Source organism: Ambystoma mexicanum, chromosome 10, assembly GCF_040938575.1.
Source record: "Ambystoma mexicanum isolate Mex_15411 chromosome 10, UKY_AmexF1_1, whole genome shotgun sequence".
Taxonomy (NCBI): Eukaryota; Metazoa; Chordata; class Amphibia; order Caudata; family Ambystomatidae; genus Ambystoma; species Ambystoma mexicanum.
This window is the reverse complement of record NC_090932.1, coordinates 1,431,059,352-1,431,082,044: the sequence shown is the minus strand read 5'-3', so window position 1 is coordinate 1,431,082,044 and position 22,693 is coordinate 1,431,059,352.

The following is a 22,693-nucleotide window of genomic DNA, read 5'->3' as shown; positions in this document are numbered from 1 at the left end:
GTGCAGCCTCCACCAGGCCCCCACTCATGTCTACCACCACCCCCACCCCCCAGCCACCAGGGGCACCCTCCACCAGGCCCCCACTCATGTCTCCCACCACCCCCACCCCCCAGCAGTGCAGGGGCAGCCTCCACCTGGCCCCCACTCATGTCTCCCATCACCCCCACCCCCCAGCCACCAGGGGCAGCCTCCACCAGGCCCCCACTCATGTCTCCCACCAACCCCACCCCCCAGCAGTGCAGGGGCAGCCTCCACCAGGTCCCCACTCATGTCTCCCACCACCCCCACCCCCCAGCAGTGCAGGGGCAGCCTCCACCAGGCCCCCACTCATGTCCCCTATCACCCCCAACCCCCAGCAGTGTAGGGGCAGCCTCCACCAGGCCCCCACTCATGTCCAACTCATGTCTCCCTGCACCCCCACCCCCCAGCCACCAGGGGCAGCCTCCACCAGGCCCCCACTCATGTCTCCCATCACCCCACCCCCCAGCCACCAGGGGCAGCCTCCACCAGGCCCCCACTCATGTCTCCCACCACCCCCACCCCCCAGAAGTGCAGGGGCAGCCTCCACCAGGCCCCCACTCATGTCCGCTATCACCCCCACCCCCCAGCAGTGCAGGGGCAGCCTCCACCAGACCCCCACTCATGTCCAACTCATGTCTCCCTGCACTCCCACCCCCCAGCCACCAGGGGCAGCGTCCACCAGGCCCCCACTCATGTCTCCCATCACCCCCACCCCCCAGCCACCAGGGGCAGCCTCCACCAGGCCCCCACTCATGTCTCCCACCACCCCCACCCCCCAGCAGTGCAGGGGCAGCCTCCACCAGGCCCCCACTCATGTCCCCCAGCCAACATGTCACCACAATGTAGATCCCTGGCCCTTATGGTCAGCCTCCAAATGCCAAACATCCACCCGAGTATTGCATCCACCCACTTAGAAATGGCAAAAACATGATAGAACCCCAATTGCAAGTTTGGAAATGAACACATGTCCCTCACATACACCCAATGGGTGTCAGTGAATGTCAAAACCCATATCATGATGTGCATGAAACCAATGAGATGATACTACACATTGAACTTTGAAGAAAAAATATGTATTAAAAGCAACATAAATTGAATCAAAAATAAACAAACAATAATAGAAATTAAAAAAAAAAAACAGCAGGTCCGTGAAATAATGCAAAACCACAAATCATAATGCAAAGGAAAGGTGTCCAAAGTCACAGTCGACAAAAGTAATTCCAATGGAAAATTAAAATCGAAAACCATTGCTCCATGGCGAAATCATAATAAAAATTGAAAATCCAAAAGTCAACTATGTACAGATAAACAATCCAGGGTCCATGATCCCAACCGAAGAAATGAAACCTATCTAATAACACTACCTAAAAAAAATAACTATATTCAAAAATGTGGCCCATTGTCCAAAAGGTCCAAAAAAAATGCTAAACCAAAGGAAACCTAACATTAACTATAGAACTATTTACAAGGGCAGCGGGCTAGTCCGACGGCTCACTTCGGGATGTTCCGGGCCAGGGCATCATCGAACTCCTGCTCAATGTCCCGGAGGCGGTCCTCCTCCATGGCCCCGAGGGTCCGCAGGGCCGTCCACATGTTCACCCCAAACTCCCTGCAGATTGCCTCGAGGCACTAGGCCCGCCTCAGGGCCCTCCGCATGGAGTTTTCCGCCCTGACCATCGTGAGCCGTGCCTCTTCCGCCCGCTGCCGCTCCGCATCTATGGCGTGGCCCAACCGCTGCCACACGGAAGACACTTCCCGTCCTGGGTCCTCCTGCCCTCCGGCCGATGCCTGCCCCTCCGATGTGGAAGGCCCCGAGCCATCATGGCTCCCACCACGTTGCTGCTGCTGCTGCTGCGCCTCTGCCCGTGCACTGCCTCCTGCTGCCTGCACATCCTCCGCTGGCTGGGGTGCAGTCGTTGATGTGGCCACCCCTGCTGGACGTCCGACTCCCGACTGTGGCAGGGATGCCTCCTCCACCAGCCTGGCCGCACCGTCAGAGGCAGCTCCACAGGGCACCCAGGTGACTGATGGGTGGGAAGATGGCAGGGAGGACGACTGGTGCATAGGGGGTTCAGTTGAGGAGGGGGTCGTAGCAAGCCCCATCAAACGGAGGAATCCGGCCTGGGTGACCTGTCCCAGTAGGCCGACGCGGTCAACGAGCCATTCGAGATGACGTGCAGTCTCCTCATGAAAAGACGTCCGCAGGCAGAGGAAGGCCAGTTGTCGTGAGCTCATCCCCTGCCTGAAAACGGGTCTGGACGTAGGCATCCCTGCTGGTGCAAGATGATGCAGTGACAGGATCAGGGACAGGATTGCACACAGGCACCTCCGCGGCGGCCTGTGCTGCCTCCTGTCCCTGGTCCTGCACTGCACCACTAGCACCAGTGGAATCCCCACCTCCAGACCCCGTCTCTGTTGCTTGCACGGCCTCCTCCTCCACCAAATCCCCCACCAACCTGGATGACTCTGTGCCATCTTCCCCCGTTGGGCCCTGTGGGGTCCCAGCTGCCCCTTCTGCTGCCGAGGAGTCCAACTCTGACCTCCGCCTCTTGGACCTCCCCCCGGCAGCTGCGGCCTGGGACGCGGCACCGGACTCCTCACTCCCTGATGAGATCACAACCTGGGAGGGGAGCCGGGCCTTGCGTCTCCGGCTGGCGGTGCGATCCCCGCCGCTGTACTCCACAGCACCTTCTCCGCCCTCTTCATCAGTTGACGCTGCAGACAGGGAGAAATAAAACACAGGCATCAGGGCACTGTACAATGGACACATACACACATGACAGTTGCACATGAGTGGCATTGGCAAACCTCAGACATGGCATCACAATCGGCAACACACATGTCAATTCAACTTGCACACATGAGCCATACCACAGCCACATCGCAACTGCCAGCACCATCCATACACATACAACAGCATGAGCAGGCAAAGGTGAGCCAGACATCACATGCAACCCAGGGAGTGCACTACACATGCACGCACACCACCACACTTGCATGCATGTGTACACCTCAGCCAACTGTCGCAGTGTTCCGATGGGCATCCATGTCACATCTGCCAATCAGGCTTCCACATCCCACTGTCACATGCATCCATGTTGCATCACTGTTGCACCCTTGTCAAATACACACACATGCACATGTACACAGTCCTGATACATGCAGCTGAAAACAACATACATGCGTGACATCACGAACATGCCCACTTACATACACATTCATCCTAACATGTGTGCCCACACAACTGCATTTGGCATGCAAGCCTACACACACAAGCACCATCCATGTCTCACACATGACAGCCCTCGCATGTGTTAGCCTCACGGTCCTGTACACCCCCACCCATACTCGGCCCCATACAAACAGATGTGCAACCGGCACACTACTGGCACATCACCACACGCACAGCTTACAATCATGATGTATGTACACTTACCGCTCGACTCCAGACGGGTCTGCCTCTCAAGGACCTGGACGTGGAGTGCTGGGGATATGCGTTCCAGGACCCTCATCTGATCTTCCGACAAGTGGCCCCGGCGCCCCTAGGCATCCGCTGCCTTCAAGAGGCGCCGGGCCTTGTTCCGGGTCCTGGACCTGAAATCCTCCCAGCGCTTCTTGACATGTTGGAAGTCGCGGACTGCCACCCCCTCCGCGTTGATGTCAGTCACGATGTCCGTCCAGATCCGAGTCCGTCCTTCCTTGTCTGCTCGCACACTTCCGTAGAGGGCATCATACTGCCCCAGGACTTGCTCCACCAGGACACCAACTTCCCTGGCACTGAAGCTGGTGCCCCTCTGCCTCTCTGGCCGGGGGTTGTCAGTGGTGCCAGATGTTGCAGTGCCCGACATGACAACCCCAGAGGCAGGAGTGGGTGGGCAACTGGGTCCTGGGGCTGGGCTGTGGAGCGATGGAATCCCAGTCGGGAGTCTTCGGTTCCAGCAGGGGTGGTCACAGCAACAGCACCCCTGGCTGATGTGCAGGCAGCAAATGGCAGGGCACGTGGGCAGCAGGCAGCAGCAGATGGCAGGTGGGAGCGTGCTCGGGGCTCTGGGGGGCAGTAATTCGGCCTTCCGGGCAGGAGCGTGGTCTTCCGTGTGCTTACGCGTGGCCAGCTTGATACGGAGTGATTTTGCACGTGAAAATCCTGCACGTCTGCGTGTAAATCGATGAAAGGCCCTTAGCGCGTATGCACGTCAGCACGCATATGTGATTTCATTGGACCAAAGGCCCTTAGCGCGTAAGCGCGTCTGTGACGTGACGCGCGCGCGGGTGTTTCCCTCATAACACGTGATGACAGAGCACACGTGGATTTCCACCAATCGCGTGAGAAACTTCCTGCGCACCCCAGAAATACACGTACCCAGGCCAATCGCATGTACGCTCACTTCCCTCCGATTACACGCGATGACACTCGGACGTGCAGTTTTACCACGTGTGCTCTGTCTTCACGTGTTATGAGGGAAACACCCATGCGCGCGTCACGTCACAGAGTGGGGGCCTGGTGGAGGATGCCCCTGCACTGCTGGGGGGTGGGGGTGGTGGGAGACATGAGTGGGGGCCTGGTGGAGGCTGCCCCTGCACTGCTGGGGGGTGGGGGTGGTGGGAGACATGAGTGGGGGCCTGGTGGAGGCTGCCCCTGGTGGCTGGGGGGTGGGGGTGATGGGAGACATGAGTGGGGGCCTGGTGGAGGCTGCCCCTGCACTGCTGGGGGGTGGGGGTGGTGGGAGACATGAGTGGGGGCCTGGTGGAGGGTGCCTCTGCACTGCTGGGGGGTGATAGGGGACATGAGTGGGGGCCTGGTGGAGGCTGCCCCTGCACTGCTGGGGGGTGGGGTGATAGGGGACATGAGTGGGGGCCTGGTGGAGACTGCCCCTGGTGGCTGGGGGGTGGGGGTGGTGGGAGACATGTGTGGGGGCCTGGTGGAGGCGGCCCATGCACTGCTGGGGGGTGGGGGTGGTGGGAGACATGAGTGGGGGCCTGGTGGAGGGTGCCCCTGCACTGCTGGGGGGTGGGGGTGCAGGGAGACATGAGTTGGACATGAGTGGGGGCCTGGTGGAGGCTGCCCCTGGTAGCTAGGGGGTGGGGGTGCAGGGAGACATGAGTTGGACATGAGTGGGGGCCTGGTGGAGGCTGCCCCTGCACTGCTGGGTGGTGGGGGTGGTGGAAGACATGAGTGGGGGCCTGGTGGAGGCTGCCCCTGGTGGCTGGGGGGTGTGGGTGATGGGAGACATGAGTGGGGGCCTGGTGGAGGCTGCCCCTGCACTGCTGGGGGGTGGGGTTGGTGGGAGACATGAGTGGGGGCCTGGTGGAGGCTGCCCCTGCACTGCTGGGGGGTGGGGTTGGTGGGAGACATGAGTGGGGGCCTGGTGGAGGCTGCCCCTGGTGGCTGGGGGGTGGGGGTGATGGGAGTCAGGAGTGGGGGCCTGGTGGAGGCTGCCCCTGGTGGCTGGGGGGTGGGAGTGCAGGGAGACATGAGTTGGACATGAGTGGGGGCCTGGTGGAGGCTGCCCCTGCACTGCTGGGGCGTGGGGGTGATAGGGGACATGAGTGGGGGCCTGGTGGAGGCTGCCCCTGGTGGCTGGGGGTGCAGGGGGACATGCGTTGGTGGGCAGTAGTGCAAGGTGACATGTGGGTTGGCTGGGGGGCATGGCCATGGTGGATGGTGTGCCTGCAGGACATGTGCAGGGTAGGCCCCTGTGGTGTGGGCCACCTGCAGGGGCCGTGGAGGGTGTAGAGGGAACACCTGGGAGGACCCACACGTGCAATTCGCGTGTGGTGCTCCCCGCGCACCCCTGTAATACACGTACCCTGATGGAATCGCGTGTGATACTTCCTGCGCACCCCAGAAATACACGTACCCTGCTGCTTTTGCGTGTGATACTTCCCGCGCACCCCTGGAATACACGTACCCTGATGGAATTGCGTGTGATACTTCCCGCGCACCCCTGAAATACACGTACCCTGCTGATTTTGCGTGTGATACTTCCCGCGCACCCCTGAAATACACGTACCCTGCTGCTTTTGCGTGTGATACTTCCCGTGCACCCCTGGAATACACGTACCCTGCTGTTTTTGCGTGTGATACTTCCCACGCACCCCTGGAATACACGTACCCTGATGGAATCGCGTGTGATACTTCCCGCGCACCCCTGAGATACACGTACCCTGCTGCTTTTGCGTGTGATACTTCCCGCGCACCCCTGAAATACACGTACCCTGCTGCTTTTGCATGTGTTACTTCCTGAGCACCCCCGGAATACACGTACCCTGATGGAATCGCGTGTGATACTTCCAGCGCACCCCTGAAATACACGTACCCCGCTGATTTTGCGTGTGATACTTCCCGCGCACCCCTGAAATACACGTACCCTGCTGCTTTTGCGTGTGATACTTCCCGTGCACCCCTGAAATACACGTACCCTGCTGCTTTTGCGTGTGTTACTTCCCACGCACCCCTGATGCACACGTACACAGGACATTCGCGTGTGGAACTTCCCGCGAACCACTGAAATACACGTTTCCCGCTTGGCGTTTGCCAGCCCTGTGAACTGGTCCAGGGTTAGCGCAGCCCTTTGCGATGATTTGGGGATTTTGAAGGCTTTTCCTTGTGCGAGGGCGTTCTTGGGGGCGTAACTGGGGCTCCTGCAGGGTCGCTGCGCCACTCTGCGCCACGGCTGGTTTCGGAGGCTAAAATCCATGAATACGCTGTGCGATGAAAAGGATTTTTTCGCACGCGGCTGGCACAGTGTATCGCACGGGGACACTGTGTGCCAGCCGCGTGCGCCATTTTTGTGCGAATTTCTATGAATTACCCTGAAAACCTTGCATGTATAGGGGTACTTTGGTGAAATTAGCTAATATATTGCCATTCTAAACTCTGCCCCTTGGAATCTATTTGATACCACAATCTCTGTACCCAGGTACACAACCTAAAGGTTTGATCTGCCATCTTCCCTGCTTGGGTCCTCAGGATATAGGTAGAGGTGTGTTGCTTTTTGGGAGAATATATTACTACATGGTATTAGGGCTGTGATGTGGGTCCTTGGCTGATCAGGGCATGGGAGGCTCAGATGGATATCAGAATGAAAGGAACTGCACGGTCTGAGCGGTGGTCCCAGACTTGGTGGGGTGGAGTTTGTTAGTGCATGGGAAGTTTTGTGGAGATGAATGGGCACTTGGATTTATGACTTGTCAGTGTCTCACGTTATCCGCAGAGCACGTTCCTCCGTGAGAACAGGGCGAGCGCAGACATGGCAATGGGGAGGAGATGTGTGGGCTGGCTGAGCAAGGCGCTGGGGATGGTAGAGCTGCATTTGTACAGAGAGATGGATTTTCAGGGCCTAATTGAAAGATGTCATTCAGGGTATTTCAAAATGGTTTCCTAATGCTGGGCTTGAAACAATAGTGTATGTGTAATTTACGATGGGGTGTGGGTTAATTGAATGTCACGAGGGTTGGATACGCCTGCCCCCTTGGTTATTACATATGTTATGTTTTGAAAGTGATGAACGAGGGGCAGGGAGGGGCAAGGATTGTGAACTTCTGAACACTAGTAAGATCATTGTCTTTGTCTTCCCACTGTTCCCCCTGCATTGCCTCGTTGCACCTTGTATAATATCATGGTGTGTTTCAGACAGACATAAATGGAATCTTAGGTTACACCAGACTTTCAGTGGCTTGTATTATCTGTTTTACTTACCTTTAGGGTAACTGTTGTCCAAAAATAACTTAATCACTAGCACTATTGATGGGTAAAAAAGTATTCATGATTGCGCTGCATTAGAGGATGCCAGCAAACAATTTGTTTATTTTGAAACATATTTCAAATGCCACGTTGGTCGGCCGGGCGCTTTGCTTCCATGGAGGGAATGTCACTTTGTGTGATGTTGCTTGTGGGGAGTTCACACTGACGCATCTTGTACGGAATGTTTTAGATTTGTGGCTTTCCTTCACAAAAAACAAAAGCTACCAGTCATACACGCTCTAAACAAGTTTCAATTGTTATTCGACCTTGGACAAAAGGGAGGATTTGCTATGGCTTGAAGGACGGAAGGTGTCGAATACCCCGAACAAATTATAACATTCACTATTTTGAAACGGGACATTGGAACATTTACTTTCAATCTATGCAAACCGTTGTTCAGAGTGGACACTCTGCATTACGCCAAGAGAATGGAACTACCAATATAATGTACGTTGAACTATTCAGTTTAAAGACCAGTTTAAAGACAAACGAGTAAAAGTTTCATTTTCTGACCAGTATTGCTTGCTTAAATTGTTATGGGTTGTTAGTTGGACCATATTGTGACAATTATTCATCGACAACCCACAAACACAACCTGAATGCAGGCTAGTGATATCTAAACCACTTCCTCCCATGGCATATCAGTGTGTGCTATCAACGTTGTATTATTGGATGTGCCGAGTGCAGAACATTTTCCAAGGGGATGTGGTTCCCTTGTCAAAATTTGATGTTGCCAGTTCCGTTACATTTTTAAAAAGGGTAGCAGGCGCTCCTCTGTAGAAAGAGGTTTATAGTCATAATGTCGAAAAAAAAATGTCGACAAACAAAAATGTCGAAAAAAAAATGTCGAAAACAATAATGTCGACATCCTATACATATAATGTAAAGAGTCATTTTGTAGAAAAAAAAATGTCGACAAAAAAATGTCAATTAGAACTATCAACACTTCACCCAACACCCCCCTGCCACCCCCCTCACACCCCCCCACCACCCCACCACCCTCTCACCCCTCATACTCAACACATTCTAATTATATATTTATTTATTTATTTATTTATTTTTTCAATAAATAATTAAACAAAAAGAGTATCATTTACTATGGGGGGGGTCCCCCCAACCCCCCTCACCCAACACCCCCCTGCCACCCCCCCACACCCCCCCACCACCCTCTCACCCCTCATTCTCAACACATAGTAATTATATATTTATTTATTTATTTATTCAATAATTAAATAAATAAAAAGAGTATCATTTACTATGGGGGTGTCCCCCCCAACCCCCCTCACCGAACACCCCCTGCCACCCCCAAACCCCCCACCACCCTCTCACCTCTCATACTCAACACGTTTTAGTTATATATTTATTTATTTATCTATTTATACAATAAATAGAAAATTTCGAAAAAATATCGAAAAAATGTCGACATTATTGTTTGTCGACATTATTTTTTTTTACATTTATTTTTCGAAATTTTGACTGTCGACATTTTTACTGTCGACATTATGACTGCCCACCGTAGAAAGAACATGGCATGTTAACCTATTATGTTTTTTTTTCACACTTTGATTGTCTGTAGCCATCGCATTTTGTTCATTTACCTTTCACAGATGGGAAATATCCATTTGCATATCAGTCTTTGTCCTGGCCACATGGGCAGTCCAGCACCGAAATGCTATTGCAATTCTCTTCTGAACAAGAGTACCTACAGAAACCCCATAAACGTTTTTCAGCCTTGTTGGGCCTCATCAGTGAGGTGGAACTGTGCTTCTCTAAGCACAGTGAGCATGGATTCCACGTCTGGGTTGCCCGAGGGAACTTAGGGTCACCAACCCCAAGTTCGTTGGAAATATTCTGTTATAATGCTGTCTATGTGTTGTTCAAATTTTTCCGTAAGCTTTCGCATCCCATTGGGAGCTATACATACTCCACAGCACTAACCATTCAAGCACATCGTAGACTCTGACTTTCCCCAATGTGTGTTTCCATTGTTTGTGGTTTGTGTTCGTTATCAGGTTTCACCCGGTGTAGAATTACAGGGTAAATGGATACATTTGAATACAGAATGGCTACTAAAATATTTGTATTTGTATTTTATTTATTTATAAATCACACCGTGCCCAAGGGCAACTGGGCGTATAATCTTGTAGAGCACAGTTACAGTTACATACAGTAGCGAAAGGAGCAAATCTCAACCAATTTACAGCCACATATTGGTATGAACCTAATGGCAGTAAGGTGTATATTAAGAACAAGGTAATATGTACAATAAATAAAAAGGGAGTAAGGTCTCGTGCTCAGAACTACACATTTACCAAGTTACAGACACAAACGGTAAGAATCAGCTGGCAGCATAAGTTAGGTACAAGCGCAATATATACAATAAGACAGGAGAGGCAGTGAGGTCATGTGCTCAAAGCTCAGAACCGCAAGGCCGTGTCAGAAGTAGAACAGCGAATATATCAGTTTTGTGTGATGAGCCATGATTTGGTTTTGTTCTTGAAAGTGTGGAATGAAGGCTCAGTTATGATGTCATTAGGGAGGGAGTTGCATAGCTTGGTGGCCAGGATGGGGACGCTCGCACCCCCTGCGTTTTGTAGTTTGAATCTGGGAATGGGGAGACAGTGGGTTTGGGCCGCTCTCAAGGGTTGTGAAGAGGTGTGGAGTGTAAAGGGAATGTAAAGGTAGGAGGGGGCCTTATTGGCCAGGCATTTGTGTGTCAAGGCAAGAGTTTCCAGAGAGATTCTATGATTGACAGGTAGCCAATGAAGATTACTTCTGTGGTCAGAGATGTGTTGGTTTCTAGGAATCTTTAAAGCCACTCTAATGGTATTGTTCTGGGTAATTTGTAGTTTGTTAATGTTGGACTGGTTAGTCCCTAGATTGAGGGTGCTGCAATAGTCAATCTTGGACATGATGAGTGTTCTGACCAATATGATGCAGCTAGGGGTGGACAGAAATGGTCTGCAGGCCATGATCAATTTACGTGTAGGCCAAAGCTGACCTGACTGCATTAGTTTGTCTGGTCAATGATAGTATGGAGTCAAGATACATTCCTAATGTTTTTGTATCCTTGGATACCTTGATGACGTTGTCGATGACGTTGTCGTCAATGATGAAAGATTTGAAGGAGTGGTCATGTTTATCAAGACGTTGAATGGAACCCAGAATGAGGAGTTCCGTCTTGTCATCATTGAGACAAAGTTCATATTGGGCAATCCAAGCCTAATGACATGTAGATGTCGTTCAAGGATTTAGCGTCCACTGTTTAATCACCCGTGATGGGGATGAGTATCTGGGTGTCATCGGCACAATTAGTGTATGAGACACCCAGATAGTCAAGAGCATCAAAAAGTAGTTTGGTAAAAACATTATAGGGGATACATACGAGCCCTGAGGGATGCCACAGTGAATGGGAGCAGGGTCAGCAGAAGCTGAAGGGCAAAATACCCGCATGGATCTACTGTTTAAGAAGGAACTGATCCAGGCAGTGGCAGAGGCAGAGAAGTGGGCGGCTGATGTGAGGTGCTGGCACAGGATTTGGTGATTAACCAAATCGAAAGCCGCTGAGAGATCAAGTAATAAAAGCAAGGCTAATTTCCCAAAAATATATTTTTATTATGTTTTCTACACAGCTACATTGTACCGTTCTGTGAATGGCATAGTTCCAGATGCCGACAGATGGTTTCTTCAGCCAGCAGTGGCAGATACGCCTAAACGGATGGATGTCCATTACGTTGATATGGGACGATCGCCCGGGACCGATATGACCTTTGGCTGTACCAGCGACAAGGAGCAACCTGTTATCGTTTACGGTCTAGCAAGAAGCTGATGCCGAAGCTTTGCAATTCAAGGTGCGTCGGATGCACATCTTCTCCCGAAAGGAATACCCTGTGCCTCATGATAAAGTTTTGATGCTCTAACCCAAGGACATTCAAATATTGGTGGTTAATCCAAATCACTGGATGTTCTCGTAGCGTTTTGTTGTGAAATAAAAGAACATTATAAATGGCAGAGAATTGATGTTTCCTTTAAAAATATTTTCTATTCGAATTTGGGCACATTGTGCTGTGAGAGGAGTTATGTGTTGATATTCTGGGTTCTGCATCAACTGACATTAAGACGTAGGTGATGACTGGGCGCGTTTGGCTACACTGCCCACTAATGTCATGAAAATAGGTGGAGAATATCGCTAGGAATAGTGATGTCAGTTTCAGGGGCGGGTGATATCATTCAGGGGCACTTGAATTTAGGGCGATTGATCCACAGATAAGATTAGCACAGGATGACCGTCCCCAACTCCTTGATTTCGCAATGTTTTTACGATCGGTCACAGTTTGCTTAAAACCACAAGCCCGAACGCTCAGGACAATAACATTTTTGAGTGCACTATTCCTTTAATATAGATCATTCTTTATGTTTGTTGCATCTCAGAGTGCAAGTGAGCTGAGACCCCCTTCTCTTGTGTCCCCCCCTTCATTCTTCTTTCCTTCTGGTGTTTTTTTCTTTTTCATGCACCTGCTCTCTATCTCCCCGCCCTCTTCCTACTTTTCTGGTGTATCATTCCCATAGCCCTCCTTCCTCCCCCCTTTGGCTGCCGACCTCGCTTCTGTGAGGGTATGGCTTCCTGCAGGACCACCAGCGCTCCCTTTCCATCTCGGAGTGCATGTGAGCTGAGACCCTCTTCTCTTGTGTATGTCCCCCTTTCAACCCTCTTTCCTGCTGGTGTCTTTTCTTATCGGCACTCTTGCACTCTATCTCCCCCTGCTCTTCCAGCTTTCCTTTTCTGGTGTTTTTTCATTCGCTATAGCCCTCTAGCCCTCTGTCGACCTCGCTTCTGTGAGGGTCTGGCTTCTTGCAGGCCCACCTGCACTCCGTTTGCATCTTGGAGCGCAGGTGAGCTAAGACCCCCTTCTCGTGTCCCCCTCCCTCTTCAGCCCTCTTTCCTGCTGGTGTATTTTCTTTTTCATGCCCCTGCACTCTATCTCCCGCTGCTCTGCCCGCTTTCCTTTTCGGGTATTTCTTTTCATTTCCCATAGCCCTCCCCCTTTGGCAGCCAACCTCCCTTCTGCAAGGGTTTGGCTTCCTGCAGGCCCACCTGCACTCCATGTCCATCTCGCAGTGCAGTTGAGCAGAGACTGCCTTCTCTTGTTTCCCCTCTTTCCCCCATTCAGCCGTCTTTATTGCTCATGTCTGTTCTTTTTCGTGCTCCTGCACTGTTTCTCCCCCTCTTATGCCAGCTTTCCTTTGTTGGTGTTTTTTCATTCCCATAGCCCTCCGCCATTGGCTGCCGATTTCGTTTCTGTGAGGGTGTGGGTTCCTGCAGGCCCACCTGCACTCCATGTCCATCTCGCAGTGCAGGTGAGCTGAGACCCCCTTCTCTTGTGTTCCCCTACCCCCCTTTCAGCCTTCTTTCCTGCTGGTGTGTTTTTTTTTTCATTTTTCACGCTCCTTCACTCTTTCTTTCCCTCATCTGCCCGCTTTCTTTTTCTGGTGTTTTTTCATTCCCCACAGCCCACCCTCATTGGCTGCCGACCTCGCTTCTGTGAGGGTCTGGCTTCCTGCAGGCCACCCTGCACACCGTTTCCATTTCGGAGAGCAGGTGAGCTGAGACCCCCTTCTCTTGAGTCTGCATCTTTGAATTATCTGCATCATTTTATAACTAAAACAAATAGATAAATGCAGGGCTTTTACACACTTGCCAGATGGCACTTCGTCACACTTGGTAGAGATGCACAATTATATTTGGACAACTGCTCAAATTATTATTATTTTGTTTTAATTGTAGAACTTTTTACATCATAATAGTTCTCATACAAATTAAAATGTGACTGAGTCAAATCCACAAGGCTGCTGCTCCCTGTTTCAGGACCTGATCCATGCTGTGATTATGAAGCATGCACAAGTGTATATGAAGTTTAAGCACAGCATGAGCTGGAGACCATCTTTGGGATGAAAGCTGGTGGTGTCACTTTTTATTTATTTTTGCCATTTTTAAAGCGCTCACACAGCACGCAAGCATGGAGGCGCTGTTACAGCAATTGTTTCCTTTTTAATTGCGTAATTGTTTTTTGTTTCTTAGTTGCGTATACAACGGCGCTTAAATACCCAGAGGTTTCTAAGCACGGACGCGGGGATCGAACCTGTGTTGTTTCGTGTCGACTTCCAAGGCGAACACGTTGCGCTGACCTGTCCTCCCGGGATATATAAAAGCATATATTTTAATATGTTGAGTATGGCTAAAATCTGGTGCATTTAAGTGGATTTTACATCCAGCGCCACACTGTGAAGAGAGTGGAGACATTTGTTTAGTGTGATTTTGGCAGTAGCAGCAATGGGAACAAAGAAATAAAAGTGTGGGCCTGGGTTCACCAACACGCAGAGTTTCGAATCACGGTAATGGGTACATCATGTGTCGGCGACATAACAAGTGATTCATTCTTACAAGCTGCACTTGCTTGCAAATTCAACCTAATCTACAGTGCCCGCAGGCCCATATCGTTGATGCTTAAAGATGGCGGGTTCCTGTGTATAGAACGTTCCTCTTGATCCTAGCACCTAAAAGTCACCCTAAAACGGGGGCGTCTCAAAGGTATGTGTCAGTAATACAATGCTTTTAAAAAAGAAAACAATGCCCTTGTGGCAAAAATCATAGAGGCCATGATGGCTTGACACCCCGACACTATCTAAAGGCGCCACAATCCATTGATAGGAGAGGTTGTGGCATTCTCGTACCATCAACGAAATTGGTACACAGCATTCTGTTCATCAGATTTACTGCCATCGCAGCATAGAGCACCAAACCCAATCAGGACCTCAGCAGTCAGCACTGCCATTTATTCATGAGTGTCTTTTTTTGCCTGTTTTTTCAGGATTATCTCCACGTTTCAAGCAAAAGGTGACCAGTGATTCAGACTGTGCATGGCTGTTCTTACCTCTGAAAGCTTGTGCAACATCAGATCTTATGATGTACGGCACAGCATTGCGGAATTACAAACCAAACATTTTGGTTTTCTTCATTCTTTTTCCCAGTCCCCCGCCTCCAATATTGAGGAAGTGGGGGATACCCCCGCAATCCCCAATGGCTCATACTTAGTCAAATGTATAATTCGATCAAAAAAAAAAAAAGAACAATTATGCTAATACCGATTCCTTCATATGGAAGCTGAGATTATCTCATTTGATTTTATAATTCATTATGTGCACTGACACAAAAGACCATCCAAACCTAATTGCCTCTAGGTGCTCTGCTTACAAGAGCAACAATAATGTCCCAGACTTCGACGAAGATCTTGAGTTTGCGGTTAAGATTAAGATACAGGCCACTGCATGGGAGTGAAGCGGGAGGGTGTTCCTCAGGCGAGGGCCATGCACTGAGAAACACATGCCACTTCTGACATTAAATTTAAAAATTAAATTTGCATCAGAACATAAGGGCCAGGTTTGTCGGCTAAATACATTCAGCTTGTCCATGGAGGCACTTAAAGACCAGCCAGCAGATCTGGAACACAGTGCACCTATCAAGATGAAGCCACTGTAATGAAACTGAATGCAATTTCCTGAGAGCATAGGTAGGTCACACTTCAGCATTTTGAGTGGTCTGGAGACATGAGATCTGAACCACGAGAAGGCCAGTACTGATGGCACTGGCATAGACGAACCTTGAACTAAACGAGCCCACTACTACAATCCAATACATTTGTCTGAGAATGAATGGGAGCACCTGTTGCAGGGAGTGAAAAATGAAGACCTAACCACTGCACCTACTTCAGCATTGAGGCTCATGTCTAATTCCCACAGGAATCCCACATTTCAAAGTGCAATGTAATAGGCCATCTGATAACCTAACAGAATGGGAGGCACAGGGCAGGCAGATGGGTTGTTCAGCAGATAACGGGGTCCAAATAAAATTATCTTTGTTTTTGAAGAGTTAGGGTTAAAGCTATTCTCATGCATCTATGCATTCATTTGGCTAGGGGCAGCAGATAACAAAGAAAAATCCTCTAAGTGCCCAATGGAGTACACCGACATGTATGTGTAATTGAAATAACAGTAGTAATGAAGCCCCAGAGTTTCCTATAATTCAAGTCGTGAAAGCAGATACGCATTAAACATAACTGGGAATAGCAGAAGCTCCTCTGGTTTTCTGATTGTAACCATCAGGAAAGGAAATTGAAATGGGACTAGTTGGACGCTCTGGACCCTTTCAGACAGGAGCAATCCAAATCAACGCTTGACCGTGAATTCCAGGCCATTGGGATGAGCGAGCAGCAATTAGATCATGATTCATTGTATCAAATGCCACATATTCCCTTGCATAACCTTACAACTGTGGAGCTCTCTCCACAGAGAAACACAAACTATTAAGGACCATCTAAAATTCAGAAAGCTCCTAAAACCCTGTCTATTCAGCTGCAAATGGGATGAAATTGACTGAACAACATCCACATATCATGAGACGAGCACACAACGGAAAAGGAGTTTGGGATTAGGCCAGACAGAAGGGTAGGGGAGAAGAGAGGCATCTGACTGAGAAGAGTGGGCTGAGACCTGAAGTGTAACCATCCTGATTGAGGGCCACAGGTGGAAATAGGGGATGGAGCTGTGTCCCACTTAATCGGACCACCGAGGATGTTAAACTTGTCACAGAGAAAGGAAAAGGGCTGGAAGCAGGAACCAGGCAGTCCACGGACTGGACACTGGGCACTGTGAACACAACACCCCTGGAGGAACTCATGGGGTTGGTAACTGCTACATTCTCGAATTTAAGACAGGAGAAGGGATAGCAATCGTATCTTGTCAGAACAGCAGTGGTAGAAAATGTAGTGCCACTCACAAAACGTACTACAAATTCACCTTTCTGCATGCACCTCTCAAACTCTGAACTAAACGCAACCATACCTCTACCGCACCACAAACCGTACTTCACAACAATGCAACAACAAAACAAACCACACATAATTTCACCCAATACCACATGTTGGCCACCACCCAAAAAATACACCTATGCTCAGTGATCAGTGTATCTAATCCTACCAACATACCCGCCACCCTCCTTACATTACAGATCCACCAGAGAGCCAATAAATCACGCAGGTGGCAACAGTACAAAATATTAGAACCTTTATCATAACATAACATAGCATAACAGATACAGTTAAGGGCATAGGTAGACAGAGACAACCCCTATCCACCTGTGACAAAACATCACCACAGTTGGACAGGAGAACAGTCTCCATACCATGAGGGGACAGAAATCAGACTGAAAGGGATCCAAGAGTCCTTCATGATCCAAGTGTCCCTGAAAATGTTTAACGGCCCCATTTTAGAGAATTGTAGACATCCAAGGTAGCCTTGCAATGGGGCAGCAATTAGTAAAAACAGTAAAATTGAACCCATATATTTGTATTTATTTTAATTTTTGCAAAGAGTAGTAATTGGTAGATCTATTTAATCCCAATGGCACACAGCCAAACAGGAGATACCGATCTATTGGGGCGCCCCAGATGCCAAAACATCTCTCTTATTCTTTGATTGCCAGAGCAGGGATGGCATTGGTCAGATTAACCATAGACCAAAAGATAGATAATAAGTGCCCAATCGCCTCCAGCAAGGTTTCAGCGAAAGGAAAAAATGGAGGGCCACAGCAAATTCTATGCTATTTTCTGCTTGCATAGAATTAATCTTCACAAAAAAGCATGCAAGACGCACAAGTCTCAGCAGAGAGTATTAGATAGCATTCAATGGACAAGGGGTTGGTGAGGGCTTGAAATCCAGAAAAAATGTAAACAACTATGAATGGCAGTGGTGCTTTTAACGTAAAGAAAGCATTGAGTGGCAGCAAAACATTTTTATAAGTGAGAGCCTGCATTAAAAGCTCTAAATCTGACACACTACCTGATTTTTTCCATTTGGTTTTGAGCTTTTTAAAGAATGCTTCAAGACTAGAAGGTCAGGGATAAACCAAGGTATGTTTACATTTTTTTTGTTGGTTTGTTTGTGTGTCATACAGTTAAACAAATAACTTTTAACACACACATCATAAAACATAATTAATGCATCTCTCCGATTAAATCAAATTCTCCTCAACACAAAAAAACGAAAATAGATAAACTCAACACGTTCAGTCTGTTAAAATTCGAAAAATGCCATATACATCCCTCCACAGCTTAATGAGAACGGCAATCAGTCCCTCGTGAGCGCCAGACATAAATAGTGCCCATAGGGAAGCAGGGGGATAATGAGAATCCAAGCCTGACGCCAGAAGGGCCTTTCTTCGCAACACAGCCAGTGCATCACAACTTATCAAAAGATGTTGTGCCGTTTCCACCTCACCATCACCAATGGGACGGCAGCTTCTGTCCACCCTCGGAATTCTGGCCAACAACTTCAAAAGTACATGCTACATTGAATTTATTGCAGAGATAATCCCACACAATGGAAAATCGCCACAAAATGGCAGATGTAATGCACCATTTGTCTTTCAAGTATGTATGGGCAAAAATTCAGAGCCGAATAAGAATTGAGGATATCCAGAGAACATTGGAGGCCACCAGGCGTCAGGTCTAGGACGAAAATGTCATCCGCATAACCCGTCCATAATACGACCATATCGCCTATCTTTGGCGGGAGAGCTCTTGGATATACCAGTGCGAGGCACGTGTCAGAAAGATAGAGATTAAAAAAGATCAGGACCAAAAGACAGCCCCGCTTTAGACCCACTTCCATTGAAACCTAGGCAGAGGTCCCACCCTCTCCCTCTGGCCTTATTGTAACACGTGTGTTGGTAGTACGACCATCCTCAGGAGACCCAATGGAAGCCCCCAGCTCTCCAGCTTCCCCCACAGCCTGGCTCGATCCACTTTGTCAAAGGCAGCGCTGTAGTCCGCAAACCCTGCAAATATTGGTTATTTTGCGGGTCAGCCGTGCCTGTTCGACTATAGTGGAGAGTGCTAAGATGTTAACCAAAGTGGAGCATCCCTTCCTAAAATCTGTCTGATTTCAGGGTATGATTTTATTCTCTTATGCCCATGCAGTCAGCTCCTCCAATAGAATCCGTGCAAATGCCTTGGACGAGACATCCAGCATGGCCAGACGGTGATAATTCTGAGGATCAGTTTGATCACCCTTCTTGTGCACTGGGACTAAGATGCTACCCAGACAAGAACAGGGAACTACCTAAGTAACAGCAATACACCTAAAGAGCTGTTGCCAAACCCATGCCCACAGGGCAAAATCAGCCTGAGAACGAGATTAAAAAGCCCATCCAGCTCGGGGCTCTAGAGTATTAACTAGCCCCAATAGCCCCCGTGACCTGGGACAGTAGGCATATTCTGGTTAGAATATCCCAGAGGTATTGAGAGATAGGGTATCCAGTCAGGTTCTTGTACTCCATTAAGATCAACATTAGAGGTGGCTTGCCCATTTACTATCTCCCAGAATGTTTTTGTTTCGTTATGAATGGAGGTAAATACCAATTCAAGCCACTTTCGACATTCTTTTGTGATCTTATCCTGTCGATGCCACTTAGTGTAAGAGGTGAGGTTTTAAGCTCCTTACTTCTAAGTGCAAGAAATACAGGGTCGGCCACTACTTTCAGTAGTGTCCGCAATTCTTTATGGACAGACCTTTTTTTATCACAAATGGCTTCATCATAAGAATGTCTGTGCGATAAGAAGGGCCCAACTGCTCTCTGATTGAGCCCCTTTTTGGCTGTTGGAACACTCACCAGAACCTCAGTAAACAATCCCCCAAATTGTTTGATTGCCATCAGACCTGCCACCTCATCAACCCCTTGATGGCGGTAGGAAAGTTCGAAAAAAGCCTTTTGGTGGTCACAAGTGCAGCTTCAATCGATGGAGAATTCCAACTAACCCTAGTCCCAGCTCTGTTAACCCTGGTGAACCCAATAATACGAGCATCATAGGTGGGAGACACCAGATCTAATAATCGAATGATAAGGAAATGATCACTCTCTTCATGAGATTGAATACCCATATCAATGACTACGGGGTCATTGTTAGACACGAAAATATAGTCAACGATACTGGCACTGAAGAGTGCACATCGCATAAACTGGGGGGGCAATCTGAACGGCGCACTCCATTGACCATAGAGCAATCCCTAGACTAGAGGAGATCTGCCCAACACCAACCCGTAGGACAGATGTGGTCTAATAGGCCCGAGAAATCACTTCCAGCCAGACCAAGGAAAACAGGTCCTGTAAATGCCGAAATAACATCATCAGAAGCCTCCAGCACAGAGCTCGAAACGATACCAGTGAATCCAGGGACCAGTGCCGCATCACTCAACTTGGACACAGAAGTTGCAACTGCTTCAAAAGATTTTTTAGAAAAAGCCCAACAAGAAGGGGACAAAAGAAAAAATCCGCCAAGAAAGAAACAGAACAACAGAAAGATCTAGTGATGAACATTTCCACCTATACCTTGTCTACATTGGAACTTTCGATTTTGAGGAAGGGACTGTCTTTTGTTCCACAGTATAGTAGCAATCTTCTTAAAGAAAAAATCGATTTCTTTAAGTTAATGAGAAAATTGAAGTTGAAAGTATTCTTTAATACCCTTGAAGCAGATCCTAGTGAAGTGGATCCCCCATCGGAGTTCCTTGAGATGTCACCCAAGAGTTCGTTTAATCCACCCATACAGAATCATGTACTTTCGGTGTTTGAAAAATCTGTGATAGAGGATTTCAAGCGTTTGTCCTTCAAGACCAAAAGAGTGGGTAACTTCACCAAGAGAGAGAGACATATTCTAGAGAAACTATTGAATAATCCAGACATCATCTTCAAACCTGCTGACAAGGGAGGAGCCCTTGTATTAATGGATAAAAAAGATTATCTGGAAGAGATTGATCGACAGCTCGCGGATCAGGAGACGTATAAGGAAATTTCCTTTAATCCCACGGAACAAGTGAGGGCGTTAATCTCTGAAGTGCTTGATGAAGCGAGTGAAAGGGAAGTGATCACGGATAAGACACGTGCATTTCTAGAAAATAAATATCCCATTACACCTGTGATATATATCCTTCCTAAAATACACAAGAGATTAGTCAAGCCCCCGGGACGACCTATTATCGCAGCTTCCGACAGCTTGCTAGAACCTTTAGCCAAATATCTTGACAAGATTCTTCAGCCATTAATACAGACAACAGAGACATACGTGAAGGACACAATGCACTTTTTGAGTATTATCAAAGATGTAGTCTTTGTGGAAAATAGAGATATCTTGTTTACGATGGATGTTACATCGTTGTATACGAATATTGTACACGAGGCCGGCATTGAGGCCGTTGAATGGCTTCTTCTCCGGTCCCCGGACTGTCTTGGGGACAGATTATTTGTACTCACTCTCTTGAAACTGGTGCTAATGAATAACTTTTTCCAATTTGGCGATAAGTACTACTTACAGGTATCAGGAACCAGTATGGGGGCTGCAATGGCACCCGCATATGCCAACATCTATATGTTCTATTTGGAGCACGAGTTCATTCTGTCCTCGCCTAGATGGACACAACATCTACCGGTATTTGTGCGATACATTGACGATGTGTTTGGCATTTGGACAGGTCCGGAGGAAGATTTACAACATCTTTTTGAGACGATGAACAATATGCACCCTAGAATTAAGTTTACCAACAACACGAGTAGAACCAGAATCAACTATCTCGATGTCGATATCTATGTCAAAAACAATAAGTTGGCCACCAAGATTCACACCAAAACTACAGACCGCAACAGCCTTCTAATGGCAACCAGTTTCCATCCTAAGCGGACCATTGAGAGTGTACCGCTCAGTCAATTTTTACGTTATAGACGCAATATCTCTGAGCCCGAGGAGTATAGACTACAATCACAGACATTGAGCAAAAAGTTTCTAGAACGTGGGTACAGCCATACTTTGATTTCGGAAATTGCTGGAAAGGTTGAAGCGACAGACAGGGAAACGTTACTTATTCCTAAAGTTCGTCAAACTGGACAATCATTGGTCTATGTGACTACCCATTCACTTCAAAGTGGCAAGATCAAAGGCATAATTAAAAAGAACTGGCCCATGCTACAAATGGATCCGACCTTACAACACCTTTTCAGTGAACTTCCTATGTTTGCCTACCGTAATAGTAAACCATTACGGAAGAGTTTAATTAAAGCGGAGTTCACGAAACAGGTCGCAATGAGTCCACAACATAAAGGGACTGTTCCATGTCACAATTGTCAGCATTGTGGGAACATTATAAAAGGGAACACTATCACACATCCTTATACAGGCAAATCCATTACCTTAAAACATTCATGCACGTGCGACTCGAAAAATGTCGTATACGCTTTAAAATGCCCATGTGGACTTTTCTATGTAGGCATCACAGCCAGAAAAGCGAAGCTCCGTTGGACAGAGCATAAGTCCAACATACGGACAGGCAATCTTAAATCCCCAGTTACATCACATTTTCTTGAAGCTAGGCACACCATAGCACAACTCAAATGTGTGATTTTAGAACAAGTCTCTATTGGAAATAGAGGGGGAGACATTACCAGGAAATTACAACAAAGAGAAGTGCGGTGGATTCATTATCTGGATTCCATGTATCCAAAGGGAATGAACTGTGAAACAGACTTTATGTGCTTTGTCTAACATATTGCCAGTATATGTTTGAATTGACTGTCCAAGTGAATGGTTTATACATTGCTGTGTCTAGCCTAGCCTCCCCGGGCGCTCTGGGGTATATGACCGTATCACGGTCCAAATGTTTTATTTTTAATTTTGGTTTTTTGCTTGATGTATGCTCAACCATCTATTCGTATTTGTATACACTGTGAAGCTGTCATTGGTTGTTTTGCTATGTAAGTGGGTGGCATGGGTTTTACATTAGGAAGTTATCCCTTTACACTTTGTGAGGGATCATTTAAATTGTGGA